The sequence below is a fragment of the Marmota marmota genome, unplaced genomic scaffold, assembly GCF_001458135.2.
Source record: "Marmota marmota marmota unplaced genomic scaffold, marMar, whole genome shotgun sequence".
NCBI lineage: Eukaryota > Metazoa > Chordata > Mammalia > Rodentia > Sciuridae > Marmota > Marmota marmota.
The window spans coordinates 1,179,313-1,195,378 of record NW_025999926.1 but is presented as its reverse complement, the minus strand read 5'-3'; positions in this window follow the sequence as shown (position 1 = coordinate 1,195,378).

Below are 16,066 nucleotides of genomic sequence, written 5' to 3'. Positions count from 1 at the left end.
CCCCCCCCCCCCCCGTAAACATGTGGCCCTGGGAAGGGCCATTCTGAGAGGGTAGAAGGACTTTGGTAGAAGGGAAACAGGCCCTTTGGCCTGGGATGGGTCCCTCCTTCCTTGGGCTGCCCCTTCCCCACAGGGTCTCTGTGGGGAAAGCTGGGACACCCATGCCTACTTAAGATTCTTTTGGGCTGGGGGTGTGGCTCTGTGGTAGAGTACATGCTTGGTGTGCACCAGGCCCCGGGTTCCACCCCTGGCATTGCATAAACAATCCTTTCCGAGGCCACTGAGGGTGTGTTCCTCCACCCCCAGCTAAGAAACCTTGCACCCCTTTCAGCGATCACAGGTCTTCAGGTTTTCATATCATCACTACAGACATCAGTACATTTCTCTTACTTGTTTTCCCATGAAAGGCACATGTAGCAGCTCCCAGAATGAGCACAGAATGCACACACCCTCCAAGTGTGCGACAGAGAAGGAATCGACTTTCTTTGGAGAAAGACACTTAGGTGAATTTTCCAATGGAAACTTCTCAAAATAGTCAAATAGCAAATAAAGCAGATCACCACAGGAAACCAGAATGAGGTACAGTCAAGACACAAGTTCAGTGTTTCAGCATCTCCCAGCCACTGTCACACACAGCAATGGCTGTTTTCTTCCACACGGTGATTCCAGAAAAGGGCCAGCAGTAAGGGTTTCCCTGGCAGCTATGACTCTACAGATGCCAGTTAGCACGTCCGTGGGCCTGGGTTCCAATCCATTTCCACTGCGGTAGCAATCGGCATTTGGTGAAAATGAACTCCCCGCCCTGTACTCAGACCCTGCCTGTCTGAATTTCATGAGCACCCAAGAGTTCAGGTAGTTTTTTCTTAGCAGAGCCAGATCTCAATCCTTATTTTGCTTAACAGCAGAAACTCTTCAGGTACCACAGGTTCTGTGCTCGAGAACAAAGCAGCGGATAACGTTTTCTGGATGCTTAGAAGTGGAACAGTTTCCTTCTGAGAACTTTACAAACATAATTCATAGTGATCCTAGCACAAGCAAGCTGTCATTCACATTTTACAGATGAGGAAACGCAGGCGCTGGATGGGGAAGTAATTTGATCACTGCTCCTCCCAGCAGGGTGGTATACTTCATCAGAGAATCGCCGCAGAAAGGCAGCACTGTCAGCTATGGCTGAGTTTCCGGTAGACGGGAACTAATAAATAGGGGCCATGGTATCTGCTCTCCACTGCACCTTGCACGTAAAGAGCTGGTGCTAATTTTACACCCGCGTATACAGACTCCAGCAAGATTTGCCTTCCATCTTGGGCTCAGCTGGTTATCAGATCCTCTACAGGCCCTTGGGATCGTGTTTTGCCTGAAAGCATAGGGAGGGGATGGGGACAGCGTTTCTCCCATCTGAGTGCCCACAGCCAACGCTCAAGCCCCTTCCCAGACACATCTGGGTCTCCTCCCTGCCCCACGGTCTCCTGCAGGCTTGGTGGCTGGTGAGAGCACTGGGGCAGGGGAAGAAGAGACAGGGTTAGATGGGACTGTGCAGAGCTGGGTTGGACCAGGGAGACTGGAGCATGGTGTGACTTTGGTTTCACAGGGAAGACAAAATCTCACCCAGCCCGTTTCTGCTCTGCTCCTCTCTGGGCCTTGAGTCAGGTGCCTGGTGTTCCAGGAGATGGAACCCTCCTGGCTTCCTCACCAAGTATCAACAGATGTGGGGTGTTTTCTAGAACACTCCCCCTCCTTCCCAGCCTACCCTGCTCCTTCTGTTGTGGCTTTGGGGTCACAGGAGACACATGTGTGACCCATCGACAGGGCCTGCCATCTGTGGAAATGCAGGTGGGGGAGAGGAATTCCTCTCAAGCTCTTAGGAAAATGTTTACAGAGATTGAAAGGTTGAAGGACCGGTTCAATAAGTGCTGTGCACATGTTGCCTGGATTCAACACCAAATGTCCACGGAATCTCCTCTCTCTCCCCATCCCCTCTTGCTGAACTGCTTAGAAGTTAGTTATGGACATCATGACACTTTATCTATAAACTCCTCTGCAAACATCCCCTAAAAAAAAAAAAAGATGGGGCCATCGTATTAATTAGGGAACCAATAGCATGTGACACAGTAGTCCCTCCTTATCCACACAGGACATGTTGCAGGACCCCCAGTGGGAGCTCAGAACTGCAATTGGTACCAAACCCTATGTACACTATGCTTCTTTCCTATACAGCAGATCCTAAAGTTTACTTGATAAATTAGGCACAGCTGAAATGATTGGTAGTAAACTGTAATAAAAAAAAGAACCATTATAACCATGTACTGTGATGAGAGTTATGTGAATATGGTCTCTTCCTCTTTCTGAAATTCTGAGGGTGTGCTCATCCTTCTTTATGTGATGATGTGAGATGATGTAACCACTCTGTGAGATGAGGTGAGGTGGATGACGTGGGCATCTTGACACAGTGTCAGGTTACTACGCAACGGTTACACGAACACAGGGATTACATCACCAGGACAGTTGATCTCTGACGGACATGGCAACCAAGAGAGTAAGGGTCGGGGAGCCTATACAGCATGAGTACACTGGACAAAGGGACAATCTATGTCCCAGGGTGGGTGGAGGGGAATGGAATAAGATTTTATAATGCAATTTTAAATTTATGAGTTGTTTATTTCTAGAATTTTCTGTTTAATCTTTTTGGACCAATATTTTTGGCTGAAACAACAGCAGGAAACTGAAACCTCAAATAATACGAGAGAGAGAGAGAGAGAGAGAGAGAGAGAGAGAGAGAGAGCTATCTTAAGGGACTGGCAAGTCCAAACTTGCAGGGCCAGCAGCAATCTGCAAATGTAGGTAAGAGCTGATTTTGTAGAATTGAATATAAAATCCATAAGGCACGCTGGCAGACTGGAACACTCAGGTGGGATCCCTGTGTAACAGTCTGGAAGCAAAGTTTCTTCTTCTTCAGGGTTTCTCTGTCTTTATTTTCTTAAGGCCTTCAACTGATTGGGGAAGGCCTGCCCACATTCTGGAGGATTCATCTGCCTTATTCAAAGTCAACTGGTTCAAATGCTCATCAATCACATCTACAAATATTGGTATCTGACCAAACAATTGGGCATCTTTGCTTAACTAAGGTGACACATTTAATTTAAAGATATGTTAAATTAAGAGTGAGATTACTATAATAATAACCTGAAATTTATGATCCAATACTTCCTTGGAAGCCAGCTCAATTGACTGCTCAGCTGCTGCTCTTCGTGTAGAAAAGGAAAAGTCTCGATGCTATTGCATCGGCTTATGCAACTCAGAGAGGATTCACACAAAGCCAATGAAAATGGAAACCAGGGCTAGAGGAGGGGACATGGGATGGAGAGAGTCAGAGAAGGAAGCAGTTCCCTGACACAAATGGGTCACCTAGCAAAAATAAATAAAAAAATAAATAAAGTAAAATACCAAAAGGAGGCAAATTGTAAGCAAAGCAACAAGAAAACAGGCCTGTTTGCTGTAAGCCACGGCTCCAGAGAGAACATACCCTGGTTCTAGTCTCTTCATTGGAGGTTTTGCCCACCCAGTGATCTGGATCCATCCTAATGAAATCACAACAAACTAGAAATAAGTTGCATATAAAATCATGCAGATTGAGATCATCACTGATTCTTAGTAAAGCAAGGGCCACGTCTGGGAAGTGTCAGAGACACTTACCCTTTGGATTCTGGCAGGTCCTGGAGCCAGACCTGGGGCCAACAAGCAGCAGCAGCAGCTGGAGATTCTGCCCCTATGTCCCTGGTCCAGTCCAGTTGTTTTCCACACTCTCCCTCTGAACCCCCTTCTGGCAGCCTTAGACGGAGCATCTGGACAAGCCCCGGGCTATGACTGCACTTTGACCCCTCTGCCCAGCAGGCTGGGAGGCCCCATTCCTCACCTGATGCTCTGGAGGGTAGGCAGGGCATGTAGAATAGCTGTAGGTAGAGTGAGGGTGTATGAAGGGAAGACAGATTGAGCGTCCCTTATGGGAAAATCTTAAACTTTTAAAATATCACGTGGGCACTCAAAAAGTTTCAAATTGGGGACTATTTCAGATTTTGGATTTTTAGATTAGGGAATCTCAATCAGTATTTGCCAATCAATATTTGCAGATCTTCCCAAATCCAAAATGAATTCTGAATTGTGAAACACTTGTGCTCCCAAGCGTTTGGCTGAGGGTACTCACCTCGTGTGTACAATTGCCTGGTTCCCACACCCCTGTCACCCTGCTGTGCTCCCAGGGCCTGTGAGGCCCTGAGCCCAGGCCTGGCTGCAGTGCTCTGCCTTCCCCAAGACCAGCACTGGGGGCGTGAGCTCAGAGGGCGAATTTGTTTGATTCTCACGGCACTGAGTTTCTGTGCTCATCCAAGGGGCCCTTTTGATATGACTACTCGGTGACCTTTTCCATCCACCAAACGTCCACGTGTGGGATGGTTTTTCCACCCACCTGTGCTAGCTAGGAAACTTCCAGATGACTAAGAACTCGAGCCATGCTTTTCAAGATGTGCTTCTCATGCCACTTGGAGACTGTCCACTGCAGGAAGGCAAGACCACAGCACAAGCCACCCCCAACTTCGTGCTGTAAAGGGCTCATGCTTGCACATTCTATGGGCCAGGGGACGGTGGGGGGCATGACCTCTTTTGCCTGGTGCCTGGTCCTCGTCTGGGTAGACTCCAATGGCTAGGGTTGGAATCACCTAGAAACTCCTCTCTAGCATAAGGTTGGGTTCATCTGGAACTCTCCACCAGGGAGACAGCAGGTGACCTTATGATGACTCTTGCTTCTCGTGAATGAACCATCAGGGAGCCTCCAAGGCTGAGTTTTCCAGGATCTTTTGACAGAAACTGCATCCCCCGCTTTGACTTGGCATTTCCATAGCATTCTATTGGTTACCAGCCAGCCTTGACCATGAGACCAGATCTAAGGGGAGGGAGTGGGTCTCCGCAACCCTCAGTGGTGGCAGGCCCAGGTTTATTGCTTGTGGGGTGGCAGACATTGTCAGCTGAGCTGGTTGCCCCAAAAGCAGTCCTGTTCCCTCCTTCTGCTCACACTGAGCCTCTGAGTTGGAGGTGGGACTTGAATCCCCAACCCTCCAGCCCAGGACTGCTGCTACCAGCCCACATGTACTCCCCACGGACCTCTCAAAGAGAAATGCTTTGCATTTCTCTTCGCACATATATTTTTTCCTGCTTCTGGGGCTTTCTAAATCAAGTAAAGAAAACACATTTCTTCCAGGTGTGTCGTAGGTGCAGACAATTCTGCCTAGTGTTCATTTAAGATAAAAATGAAGTATGATTGGTTTTTGCTTTTAAATGAGAATCCAGCTGACAGCCTCTTGTCCACAGGGGCTGGCCCAGCCCCCCCATTGCTTCTGCAGTCCCTGAGTTTCCCCCTTCAAGGCTTTCCTTAGTGACTCCATCTGGTCCTGATTAACTGGGATGTGTCAAGAGAGGCCTCACTCTCAAGATCAGGCACATGGAGGATGCTCTGTCAGTGTTTTGCCCTCGGTGGGGACGTGGGGGAAGTCCTCTTAAATTTGTGATCTACACTAGGTTGATGGTCACCTCTGGACTAAGGTGAAGTCTGAATGGTTATAGTAAAGACCCCCAAAATACAGTAGCTAAAATAAGTTTGGTTCCTGTCCTATGGGATGACAATGGCCCCGGGCAGTGCTACAGCTCTGCTGTTTCCAATGCCTGGCTTTATTTCCGGGTTCCGATTTCCTAGGTTGGAGAGTCAGGGCGGAGGGAAGTAGTGGACACTCTCTTTCTTTTCTGAGGCATACGTCACTTCTGGTCCCGTTCTATGGGCCTGCACTTGGTCACGTGGTCATATCTAGCCACAAAGAAGACCAGAAAATGTGATGTGGAGATCAGAGTTAACTCACCCACTTAAAACTGGGGGTTTCTCTTCCTAAATGGAACTTGGGGACAGGGAGTTGCCTCTGCGTTGTGGTCCCACATTTCTCTTCTTGATTTCCCATGAGGGAGCAGAATTTATGGAAATGCCATGACTTTGGACTTCGGAAAGCATTTGTTACTGACTGTCAGTGCAGGTTGCATACAGGTGCTTGCTTGCCTCTGAGCAAGCAAGATTTTGAGAAAGAAAACCTGTGGTCTGGATGACCACTGTTTTCTGGTCATGGGTTGTTTCTGGTATTCTGTTGGTGTTTAGAATCCAAATCCAAGTCCAAGCTCTCTCGGAAGCTAGATGTCAACCTCAGTTACTTTATCTAAAAATCATGTATCTTGTTAGGCAACTTTCAGTTACTATAATCTAACGCACCTAAGATAACAACTTAGGAAGAGCAAAGGTTTGTTTTGGCTCATTGTTCCCGAGGTTTTGGTCCATGTAGCCTGGCTCCATTGCTCTTGGGATTGTGGGGAGTGAAGCTGAACTTCATGGTGGGGAACAGGAGGAAGAGCAAAGCTGCTCACTTCAGAATCAAAGGAGAGATCCTGAGAGAGGAAGGGGATGGAGTCCCCTAGTGACCTCTGCTTCCACCCACCAGGCCCCATCTCCACCACTTCTCAATAAGGCCACAGACTGGTGACCAAGCCATTCAAAACACCTGGGAATCTGGGGGACATTTGTCCAAACGCTAGCAGAGACCAGGTTACTCACTGTGTAGGATGAGTGTGAGGATGGAATAGAAAAACGCACATGAAGCCCCAGGTCTGAAACATCATAGGAAAGAGTGAGGCAGGACGTGAACCACAGAGCCCGGCTTGCCCGTCTAACCCAGGGATCTGTGTCAGCTGTGGCAAAGCAGACCCTCGGCTCCTCCCAGAAGCTGCCCCCTGCTGACTCTACTGATTCTTGGGTCTCACCCAAGGGATAGCCTTACTGTCCTGGTGTTGGGTGGACTGGGAGACTGATTGCGTTCAGTCTTCAATGTGGTGTGGTAGAAGCAGCCCTGAGCGTCTGGAATGTCTCCACGAAGCCCAGGTGTCAAAGGCGCCTCCTTCAGTTGGGGCTGCTTTTGAAGGTAGGAGAACCCTGAGGAGGTGGAGCCTAATGGGATGCTTTAGGTGACTTGGGCGTATGCCCTGGGAGGGCATTGTAGGACCCCAGGCTCTTCCTCTCTCCTCCCTCCCCCACCCCTCTCTTGCTTCCTGGTCATGAAGGCCGTGGCTTGGCTCCACCTCCCATTCTCTGTCATGATGTATTGTCTCATCACAGGCCCAAACAATGGGACTAACCAACTCTGGACTGAAACCTCTGAACTGAGCCAAAGTAAACTTTCTCTTTTTATAAGATGATTATCTCAGGCATTTGTTACAGTAACAGAAAGCTGACTCATACAGATGGTATAGACTGCCTATCAATCCCTAGCTGGTTTGACTGATGGCTTCCTGGCTTAGGCTGAGCATCTGGGGCATCCAGTCAGTGGTCAGCTCCTGGTTTCTAGGTGCACTTAGACATGTGGAGGCGAATCAGGAGAATTCGGGACTTCCCTCTCCTGTGGGTCATGTGGAGGCATGCCCAACTCTGACAGTGCTGCTTAGATAGTCCAGTTGTGTAAGAGTCTGGGATTTGGGTCTTGTTTTCTGTGGGTTGTAATCACCTGGGTATAGACTCTGAGCCCCCCCCCCCCGGCCCCCGCCGTTTGGGCTTCCTGTCTTTACGAGATAGCTCAGCCAGCTTAAGGCATCTGCTCTGATGGTCTCTATGAAAGCCCTGGACAGCCAGGCGTGAGCAGCCAGCAGGCCCATCCCACTGACTGGATGATGTGTGCCAGAGCCGATCACACCTGCACCTAAGTCAAAGGGTGAACTCACCAGATGTGAATCACGCCAGGCTTTTTAGTTGGTTCAAACATTTCTATTCCTGGCCCTAGGAGTGGTCCTGCCTGCAATTAAGCACAATCCCTAATGTCTGTCTAACGCCCATAATATCTCCAAGAGGTATTGTGTCATTCTTATGTTATAAATGAGTAAGAGACGGAACTTAATCAGAACTTAAGGGTTCTTGTTGTCTCGGGCTGCTGAAGCTGGAAGAGGTGTTCATTTTTCACTGACTAGCATAATGTCCGAATGTCCAAAGGAGGAGGAGGAGAAAGAGGAAGGGGAGGAGAGGGAGGAGGAGGGGAAGGAGGATGACGAGGAATAACTAGAGGAAGAAGAAGAAATGGATGGAAGAAGAAAAGAGTGAGAAGATGGTGGAATTGACATGAGGCTGTCTTGCTTCGTGTTGTTTCCCACATGTCAAATATAATGACAGCTGCCATTACCTACCCCACCACATTTTCAGAGCCAAGACAAGAACTTATATTCTCAGAATGTGAGAGAGAAAACAATGGCAACCCTAAAGGACAGTTGCCATCCCTGATTGCCATCTCCCCAGGGTTCCCATATTCCTGATTTCCATTTAGGTAACAACTCAAGCACGTCCCACATGTGAAAGACAAAGGGCCAGGCCATAGCCGCAGCACAGACACCCCTACCCCCTTAACATGATAGGTTTTCCTTTGCCTCCAGTGACTCAAAGCTGTGGAACCCAACTTTCCAAGCCCTGGGCCTTTTGAACAACAAAATATGGATCAAGTATCAATAAATAAAAAACTATAAAACTATGTATCCATGTTGAGTATTCCTTATCTGAAATGCCAGATGTCAGAGTGTTTTCTGATTGTGAAATCTTTGCATAGACTTTACCAGGTGAGCATTGCTAATCTGAAAATCCATAATCCAAAATACTGACACTTTTTGAGCACCATATCAAAAAGCTTCAGATTTCAAAACACTTTGGATTTGGGAATCTTCTGATTAGGGAGGTTCAATCTGAACACGGTCCAGGAAACATAATGAAGGCAAAGGATTGGCACGAGGATAGCTAAAATATTTTCATTTGGTTTATTCGAAAAGCAAAAAAGCTGAAAATGGTATTTGCTCATTTACAGACACGAGAGAAAGATGTCAATCTCAGGAAAAACCATCTTTAGCTAAATTGGCTAGCTGACTCACAAATTCTTAAATGGCAGAGGGTTCTAGAATTTTGGAGATGACATGGAGCTCTTCATTGTGTTGTTACACATGTCCTTCCACACCCGATTCACTGTGCTGGCCTCCTGAGGTCCTCAGGCAGTGACGTGTGGTGGCCTGGGCACCAGGAGGAGAAACACCGTGGCTGGCAGGCTGGGCTTGCTGCAGCCTGCTCCGGCCCTGCCCGCCTCCCTCCCAGACTCATTGCTCTGTACGCACAAAGGGCCTGGCAAGTCTCAACCAGGTTTAAAGTGCCATCTCTTTTCCTACGAACAAAGAAGTCACTTCTCTCTACTAAACATGATGCTGCATGTAGGAGGTGATTCACAGAAACGGCTAACATTAGCAAATTGGATTACACCTGGACTCCTTCTTTTGGAACTCTGTTACTCCTTTTATTGTTCCCATGTATTTTGCAGAGAGATGATCCCATAGTCACTCAGAGGTAAGCAAAGAAACAATGGTGACCATTCTTTGTGTGTACTTGCTATGTGACAAGTGGCTTAACTGTGGTTCCTGTAATCCTATGGTTACTTAAATCAGTAAAGAACAGAGTAGAATGTTCCAGTCTGTGTTTTGCAGATGAGGAGACTGAGACCCAAAAGTAATTCCCAGTATCTCAGAGCTAATGAACGAAATCCAAATACTCACCTTTCTGACCTTAAGACAGTCAGTGGCTGACTGTCCAGTCAGGGGCCAGCCAGGAGCCACCCATAGATCCTTCCACCTCCCTAGCAGACAGGCCCTGCCAAGTTCTCACCTCCTCTGTGAAGAGGACTCCACCTCCCAGCATTTCTCCATAAGGCTCTGCTTCATGGTTCAAATCAAGAGCAAAAAAGTGGAAACCAGGCTCAGTGGCACTCACAGGCCTGTAATCCCAGTTACTCAAGAGGCTGAGGACGGAGGATCAAGGCTTGAGGCCAGCCTGGGCAACTGGGCAAGACCCTGTCTCAGAATAAAATAAAAGGGCTAGGGATGTCCTTCAATGATACTATGCACAAAGCCCTGAGTTGAGTCCCTAATGAAAAAGAAAAGAAAAGAAACCCAAAACACAAAATTATTGCTCCAAGAATGGTCAAAATATTCGTCTGTAGGCACACAGAAAAAGAAAAAATTTTCCCAAGGGAAGTTGGAGGAAATAATGACATCCATTTTTGAAACTATCTACTACAAAAAAAAAATACTGCTAATTTAAATTACTTAAAGGATCAATCTAAATGAAGAAAAGTGTTGAGGGAAACTTCTTTAATGAATTCAAAAGAGTGACCAGTGCTTAATTCTTTACTCTATGCATCAGAACGTGTCCGGACTGTATTTTTCCCTTAATGGTTTCACACTCCTGTAACATCTTATTATCCGTGGCTATTCACCTACATTAATACGCACATTCCTATAAGCCTGGTTTCATGAACTAGCATCTCCTGAGTAGATACATGCCTCCATAAAATAGTCATAAGAAAACTCAGTCTCTCTGTGACCATGGCCTTTGTCAGTTTCTGGACGATGGGTAGAAAGAGAAAGATAGAAAGTGGCACACTTGAGGAACAAGACCTCGGAAGGCTTGATGTTCTAAAGACTTTCTGGAAGCCAGTGTTTTCTGTTTGAAGAAGCGAGTGAGTTCCCCCTGGCCAGGGGCATCGTGAGCATGGAAGGACACCTTGCAGGTCTCAGGGGCCTCTGGGACCTGGGTATTGTGGTCATTTTTCAACCCACAGCAAGAGCCAGCACGCAGGACAGAGACAGGACAGACCCCTCGGCTCCGCTCTGCCTGCAGCCCCTCCCAGCCGCTTAGCCCAGGGGTTCAATGGCCAAACCCCCTTCCTTCTTGAGGCAGTTTCTGTGCCCCACTGCAGACAGGTGGGGAAGCCGAGGCACAGGTGAAGGGACTGTGCAGGGCCTGCAGAGTGGGCAGCAGGGAGAGCTCAGGCCAGCTCCATCCAGGACGGTTCCTCAAGGAGGACGGGGTGTGACAAGGGCCAAGTGAGCTGCAGGAATCCCATCGTCCTGCTTTTGGAAGTGACTTCCCTCTTAAAATAGATGTGTAAGAATCGGAGTCCAGGTGGTGACGCTCCTCTCAACAACACGATGACATACACAAAAGTCACGGCCTGGTGACTCGGGGGTGCCCTCAGTCTCTCATCTACAATAGCCCGACACCATGAAGTCACATGGAGCCAACCTCAGCTTTGAGACCTGGGCAGCTGGGACCTCAGCACAGTTGGTGAAGGAACTGGTAATTAATTACCTGTGAGTCACAACCAACACCCCTCCTTCCTTTTTCTTGTAACCTTTCTTCTCTCTCTCTCTCTTCCTCCCTTCCTTCTGTGGTCCCCCTCCCCTTTCTTTCTCTTCCTTCCTCCTGATCTAGGAGTCTGACCAACTCTTCCACAAAATGCACGGCGTTTACGACGTGTTAAAGCACAGTGTGCCCCTAGAAGAATGTACAACTGTCCTATGTCAATCAAAAGTAAAAACATCAAAAGAAAAAAGGCAACTGGATTTGGCAGAGCCTTGGAGACAAGCCCAGGAGTGTGTGTGTGATTTTTTTTAGTTTTAAAATGAGCAACTAATATTTGTACCTGTTTATGAGGTAGAATTAACGATTGTTAAATGAAAAAAATAAGGACCCACAACTGGCAGTGGGGCCCTTTCTCTAATCCTTTCTTTTTCCTCAACAGCCAGGCCCTGCGGGAGGTCTAAGTCACTCTGGGCCTACCTCAGAGGCCAGGGAGAGTCCAGCCAGAAGGCCCCACCTGTGGTGCGGGCTGCCAGCCCAGCACCAATTATCAGTTTCCTCATCTGGAGAGTGAACAGCTGGCCGAGAAGATAGGCCAAAAAAGCAATTTCACACTGACCGAGCTGTGGTTTGGAGCTACAGGCATGCGCTCTAGTTTAACCCACCAAATCCAGTGAAAAAGCACAGCTAGGTTTCTATGTCATTCATTCTAGTTCACTGGTGATTGACTTTTGTTTTACAAGGTGACTTAACATTTGTGGTTCTGCTCCATAACAGGATTTGTACAGAGAGACTCGGGATTTGAAGCTTTCAGAAAACACTAAGTGTGGAAGTCTGAGTTATAACGGGAGGGGTGTGGAGTGGGGGACAGAACTCCCCCTCCTCAGAGATGCCATGGAACAAAACACAGTGGTTCTTCAGCATGGTGCCCCGTGGTCACTGAGGGGCTGTGAGCATCCCATACACAGGCCCACTCAGCCAGCAGAGCCGAGATGGACAGCACCGGCCTTGGTGAGTTTAATTCCTAAAAACAGGGTACTGCCAAGCCTGGGACACAGCCCACAGCAGTCAGCAAGAGAGCCTCTCATCCTGAACAGGAGCGTGGCTGTCCTGAGCAAGCCGGTCACTAAGCAGAAATTCCTTCCATCAGGAATGAGAATGTTCTCTGATAGTTTTTCTTTCTTTCTTTCTTTCTTTCTTTCTTTTTTTAAGACAGAAGTGGCGTCACCAAGAATAATTGTTTTCCTCCTGTGACAACTGTAAAACCGTCTCACCAGAAAAAAATGACAGATAGCCAGGAAGCTTTGGACCTGGTCTGTTTCCGTGGTCAGTAGAAAGCCTGTGACCCACAGAAAGAGGAAATGGGAGCCAGCAGCAGAAAGCGAACTGGAAAGAGCTCAGCTCCCTGGGAACGGCTCTGTCCCCCAACCTGTAGGGCTCTTCTCGGGGGCACGGAGGGCCTCCCTTTACCACACACTTACCTGCCACTTGCCTGAGCACGGGGTAACTGGAACTCAGAGAGCCCCGTCAGCACAAGGGTGAGAGGGGCAGGGAAGGAGAAAGGAAGAATGATGTTCCCTGTGATTAATAGGGAGTGCCAAGAAATGCCAACCACGGGCACCCTCTTGTCAAGTGGAGGACGGGCAGCCCCACCAATGTGACATGGGTTGGAGTTCACGCTGGGAACTATCCCTGGAGACAAAGGGCCAGCTCCTTGGAATAAGACAAGGCAGGGACCCTTGTCCAACTGGGAGAGTGGAGCCCAGCAGGGGAGGTTGGCAGACAGCTAGGCTTTGTCCAGAGGGTGCACAACCCGTGGGAACCCTCAGCTCCAGGCAGGACCCCTTTCTGAAGCCAGTTGTATTATATGAAGTGCCAGCGGTGGGGACCTACCCTTAGGAATGAATGCTGCTTCCCCTTGGAGAAGCTATCCTCAGGTCACACAGGTCCTAAGGGACCTAAATGGCACCCCTGGCGTTGCGCCCTATACCCCTGATGCAACTACTCTAAAGGAAATGATCTGACTTAGGAAAGGCTCTTTGCCCAGAAGTGCTCACTCCACTTCCTTAGGGCAGTGCAGTGGAAAGGTCAGCAGACGGGTTTTCAACAGGAGGGGAGACGGGCAGCAGAACGTCATGAAGCCATTGAAGGGGTGCTCATGGTCACAACGCAATCCTGGAAAAATATGTTTGTGAGACGGAAGGAAAAAAGCCGAGTGTGAAGTGTAGGGACGCTCGGATCCTGATGGGATGGGAAGGAACAGGCTTGTGCAGAACAAGAGATACCGGGATGAAAGCGATCAGGTGGGGGACGGGGAGGGCCATTGGCTTCTTTCCTTCCAGTCTCTAAGGTGTTCTGCAGGTGCGTACCAAGGTGGGCACGCAGGCTACTGCCTGCAGTTTGGAGCTGTCCTTCAACCCACGAAGCTCTCCAGACATGTGTGTTGAGGATCTCAGAGGCCCAGCATCCCAGGGCCAGAGCTGGCCACGTGGGTCAGGGGGAAAATCCTGCAGGACACAGTGGAGCGTGGAGCCTGAGTATTAAATCCCCTGAGCGTGTCTATGATCCCCAGAGCGCGCCCACACATACTGATGGACCAACCCTGTAGATAAGTGGGCTGGACCTCTTTGGGCAGGGTTCGGGCCTGTGCTCTTGTAACTTTTCCTCTCTCCAGGTGGACCAAGGAGCTGCACGAGAGACCACCTTGGGTCCCTGGAGTCTGCACCAGGAAATCTGTCTCCAGAGCTTCCCACAGGAGAAGCCAGTCCTCCCTGGAAGAGAGACGGACTCCTAAATGGGTTTCCCATGGCTTTAATTTGGGGGGAAAAAAATCAGGTGTGCCAATATTTACGCCAGTTTCAACTTTAAAATCATCCAGAACCTTACTCCTAGGTGCAAGCAAGGCCCCCCCCCCATGTCCTCATGCCTATCAGCTCCACCCGCTCAACACAGAGTCCAATCTTGACCACCTCCACCTCCCCCACCTTCCCCCCCACAGAAATGTGCGGCCCCATTTTGAAGGTGGACACTTGGTGTCTAAAGATGGGAGGGCCCAGCTTTTAGGGAATGGAAATGCACAGACTTTGCTGTATTAAAAGGTGGGGAGAGGCTGGGTGAGATGGCACATGCCTGTAATCCCAGCTTAGGAGGCTGAGGCCAGGAGGATCACAAGTTCAAAGTCAGCCTCAGCAATTTAGCAAGACCACAACCCCCCCAGCAATTTAGCAAGATTGTTTCTAGGACTGTAGCTCAGTGATAAAGTAACCCTGGGTTCAATCCCTGGTACCAACAAATAAAATAAGTGGGACACATGTTTGTTCCTGGGGCCATCCCAGACTAGCAGACGCCCTAGCCCCAAGGTGCATGTTACGGACCTCACGGGCCTAATGGGCCTCATGGGGACTCAGATTAGAGCATTTCAGTAAACTTTTCTGAACTTTTTCTCCTAGCTCCGCTCAATGTACAAGGCAGCTCCCGGAACACCCAGCTTACTTTATGCCTGGGAAAGCCATCTTCATATGGCCGAAGCCTTAGAGATCAAGGATGTGGGACAAGGGATGTAGGATGACCCCATCCATTCCTGAGAGCTGTTTGCTTTGGGAAGTTTATTTTCTTCCTGTATGAAGAAGGAAGTGAAGAGGACACTCTGCTACTTTTACATTATGGCTGAGTTCCTAAGAGGCTTTCTCTATTCCCACCTGAAGATGGAAGACGATCCCTTCACAGAGGTGGACAAGAAGAGCCCAGGACTGCCCCCCGAGGCTTGGCTTCTTCCCAGTGGGCTCTGGGGTTCACAGAGCACCTGAGGATCAGATCTGGGGAGGACATGCTGGGTGGAGCACGGGGCTGTCCATCATGGGCTGTCGAATGAAACCAAGGGTAGTCCTGTTCTTCAGGTTCCTATATTTACTTTACAAAAGTCGGACTGATGACAATTCATCCCCATCTGGTCCCTGTAAGCTTTGACTCTTGTCACATTAGAGGAATAAAAATTGCTTTGGAAAGATTGTCACTGCTCCTTCAACAAGTGTCTTTATGCTGCAACTCTACATTTGGGCATTCCTTTAGCCTGCATGTAGAAAATGTCCTTTCCCAGAAAGAATCTGTTTCTAGAATTTGCCACTGTCTTAGCCTTTACTGCTGCTGTAACAGAATACCACAGCCTGGGTGCTTTATAAACAATAGAAGTCAACTTGGTTGATGGTTCTGGAAGCCAGAAGTCCAAGAGCATGGTCCCGGCATCTGGCAAGGGCCTTTGTGCGCATTGTAACATGACGGAAGGTGGAAGGGCAAGAGAGAGGGAGGGAGGGAAATGGAGAGAGAGAGAGGAAAGGGGCAAACCCCATTCCCACCATAACTAGCCCGCTCTAAACCTTTCACAAGGGCAGAGCTCTGGGACCTGATCACTCCATGAAGTTCTCAGTGGAACTCAGTTTCCAACACATTCAGTTTCCGTGCTCCAATAGCAGGTCCTTCCAGACCTGATCCCCGGCACTCTGGAGCCCCAGAGCCCACTGGGAAGAAGCAAACCCCCTCAGGACGTGCCTGGCTCTCCTTGTCCACCTCTGTGAAGGAACTCTGGCATAATATGAAAGTGGCAGGGAACATGCTCATTTCATTTTTAGTAGTAAGAATGAACTTGCCTTTTCAGCTAGAGGGATTTTTTTTCTGCAGATGATTCAATGTGTGTGTGTGTGTGTGTGTGTGTGCGCGCGCGCACATGAATATATGTATATCTGTATATGACATATATGTACATCTGTATTATATATATGTGCATATATATACATATACATATATATAAAATATCAGTAAAGATGCACAATTTTTATC